At 40.5% G+C, this 3,511-nt stretch overlaps 1 long non-coding RNA gene across 1 annotated transcript; it reads left to right on the top strand.

Annotated features, from left to right (window-relative positions):
* The first annotated feature begins 718 nt into the window (after positions 1–718).
* Positions 719–2,297, top strand: LOC121628997. Its single transcript, XR_006008311.1, has 3 exons — positions 719–1,311; positions 1,465–1,721; positions 2,132–2,297. It is a non-coding gene; the product is annotated as an uncharacterized LOC121628997 (long non-coding RNA).
* The last annotated feature ends 1,214 nt before the right edge of the window (positions 2,298–3,511 follow it).

Genomic DNA, 3,511 nt, shown 5'->3' with positions numbered 1-3,511 from the left:
TAGATAAATCAAAGACTTTATTAAAGTCAAGGAAGGACATAACACCACCGTAATATATAGATAAAAGTCTTTATTTAAGTCAAGAAAGGACCTTACACCACCATGACAGATAGATCAAAGGCTTTCTTAAAGTCAATAAACTGAATAAACCACAATAATAGATAGATCAAAGGCATTGTTATAGTCAAGAAACGAAAAAACTAGCATAATCGATACATCAAAGGCTTTATTAAAGTCAAGAAACGGCATAACCACACCATAACAGACAGATCAAAGGTTTTATTAAAGTGAATAAACTTAATAAACCAACATAATAGATAGATCCCCAGGAGCCCCAGGAGCCCAGAGGTGGCCGCCCCACCCCCCCAAAGGCAGAGGGCCCGCAACATGCCTAGGAGGACCAGGCCCCCCCAGACAGGCACCTGGCTCTTTAAAATTCATGCAGATGTTTTTTTTTCACAGTCTTAAACTCTTTAGTTATTTTCTAAAGGGGATTTGCCAATTTTTGCTAATATAATTTCAGATCTTCAGCTCGACTTCATGGCAAAGCAGGGCCATGAGTATACAAAGAACTACAGGGAGTTTGCGCTCACGCTCCATTTACATGGTCCAAAGGCTTACAACTACCTCAGAGAGACTCGGCATTTCCCCGTCCCACATCCACATACATTACAGAGGTAGTTTAATGTTGCCCAATTGAATATTTGAATATTACTGATCCACACATGTTAAAAAGCTAGTTCTCAATCTTAATTTTTCACAAGTGGCTGTGTTCGGTGGATGATAAGCCTGGCCTAAACAAGATGATGCTGGATATGCTAGCAAGAAGATGCAAAACAGACCAGACCACATATGGATGTGTCGCACTCATGCTGGATGCCATGGCCATCAGAAAACATGTGCAATATCCCCAAAAAAAGCCAATCAATGTCTGGATTTGTGGACATGGGTGATGGAAGCAGTGAGACTGATGTTGCTACTGAGGCCCTTGTGTTCATGGTGGTTGGCCTACAAGGACATTGGGAGGCTCCTATTGCTTATTATCTCACTCAGTCTCTGTCTCCAGACACACAAATGGTCCTCCTCAGTCATGCTTTGGAGGAGCTGCATGCACGGGGCATCTGGGTTGTTTGTGTCACTATGGATGGGTATGCCTCCAATGTGAGCATGTGCAACCAGCTTGGATGTGAGCTGAAAAGAGACCCACAAAAGCCGCTTCAAACCAGTTTCCCGCACCCAGTGACTGGCAAGAAAGTGTTTGTGATGATGGATGCTTGCCACATGCTCAAGTTGGCCTGTAACATGTTGCAGGTAAATGATAATTGTTGCAGACCTGTTGTTCAAATTATTTTTCTGCTGCTGAAAGTCAGATAAAAATATTGTCTTTTGCCCAGTCATGGCTGGTGTGATGAGCTCATTTTGCTATTTGTGCTTGTTGAGCAGTGACTGACTCTTATTCTGCAGCCATACAGTCCAATAGCAACAACCACAGACAGATCAGTTAGAGGTACATCAATCATCTCAATGATGTCCAAAAGAAAGATGGACTGCATGCTGCTAATAAAATCACAGACAAACATGTCTACTTTAAGAACCACAAGATGAGGGTGTCCCTGGCTGCACAGACACTGAGCTGCTCTGTATCAGTGGCTCTCCGTGCAATGAGGGATCTTGGGTAATCTCAGTTTAAAGACTGTGAGGCAACGGCAGAATTCGTTGAGGTGATACTATTAATCATTATGGAACCAAGTACATGTTTTAAAAATGAATTATAATTTGAGTATCAGGAGCAGTTCGTTGATATTCCTGACTCCTCTAATATTCTAAAATGTTAACATGCTAATCTTCTTATAAACAGTCATTTTCCATATTCATCATAAATACAAAAGTTTGTACATAACCTCGTACTTTCACAGATTTTACAATGCTAAAGCTGAAATTTGCTGTAGTACAAAACAGACCTTTAGAAATAAGGAAATCAAGCCAATAATGCTTGAATATGAACTTATTGAGCATATAGTTTAGCAATAAGTACTTTGTTCTCTGTATACTTTGAATACACGAGAATTTTTTTTTTAAAATATGTGATACATACTGAAATCCTGTAATGATCGTCAATATCTATTTATAGATGATCGACAGGCTGTTTGACCTAATGAATGGGTGCAATCCTAGTGCAAAAGGATTCAAAGCTCCCTTCGGTGCTCTAAATTGGGTGGAGCGAAAAGCATTTTTGTCAAGAGCCAGGGAGTACCTGCTCACCCCTTCACAGATCCAAGAGGTCTAATAGAATATCGCTTGTTGTTCATGAATTAAAAGTTCATGACATGTGTTCCATGTCGCATTGTTCCCTCGTGCATCGCGTTCCTAAGATGCTGCGTTCTCTATATCAGGTTGTAATGTTTTTCAGTGTTCAGATTTATTTGTTGGAATTTGTCCTGTGTTCAGTGTGTTTCAGGTCCTGAATGCTTCTAAATGGTTTGTATAACACAAGATCAACGTCATGGAGAAGGATGGTATGTCTGCTCACATCATCATCGTTTGTTAAAATGCTTTTCAATATGCAGTTTTGTGCTTGTTAAAATTGTCTTGTACTTAGTGTATTTCAGCCCAGGTGCTTCTAAATGGTGTGTATTACACAAAATCAAGTACATTATTGTGTCACAATGGTACTTGTTGCACGTGTTCTTGTTTTCCAGGTTCTGCGGTTTCGTTGTTGCCTGGATGTAACAGAAACTTCACCACTTTGAATGAACTAAATTTCGTGGTGCTTTTTTGGGTGTCTTGTTTTCCAGTTGTCAGAGTGATTATATTTTTTTCTTATGTAGGTACCTGTCTGTCATTGGATTTGTCATCAATATTGACACTCTGATGCTGATGATTCCTGAATTGCTCCAAGTACAGCGATATGTGCTCACCTACAGGTTCAGCCAGGATCACTTGGAGCTCCTATTTAATTTCATCAGAGCAGCAGGTTGGCTTGATGTTATTTTGATTACAATAAATTCCGATTACAATAAATAAGTAAAGATACTTTATTAATATCTTTATGTTATGTCTTGGGAGTAATTATGTATTGTGTCTGTTTTCAATACAAGGTGGTTGGAATAACAATCCATCTGCACGCCAGTTCCAGGCCATCTTCCGCCGTCTAATAGCACCCATCTCCATTCGCCAACATTTCGGCTATCTTGTGTGACCACAGCTATCTTCCCACTCGGTTTGATGGTCTGGTGGAAAATGCTCTGGTCTACATAGCAGGGTTTGTAGTCCGGCAGATTCTCTGAAAGCTGTCCTGTGATGTGTGCAGTGCAAGCTTGGTCAGAGATGCTGTACCATCATCATTGATGAGAGCTACCACCTTTTAGCCCAATTCCCAGTCATGAAAACGAATGTTGCTGCTTTACTGTTTCAGCATTAAAATAAACTTTTAATACTGGATATGGCTCCCTGAGGAAGTGAGGTGGAAGGAGGAAGAAGAATTGTCCGGGAGATGGGAGTCTGGGCTTCT

The sequence above is a fragment of the Melanotaenia boesemani genome, chromosome 18 (genome assembly GCF_017639745.1).
Source record: "Melanotaenia boesemani isolate fMelBoe1 chromosome 18, fMelBoe1.pri, whole genome shotgun sequence".
Classification (NCBI taxonomy): domain Eukaryota; kingdom Metazoa; phylum Chordata; class Actinopteri; order Atheriniformes; family Melanotaeniidae; genus Melanotaenia; species Melanotaenia boesemani.
This window is presented reverse-complemented; position numbering and strand designations above follow the sequence as displayed.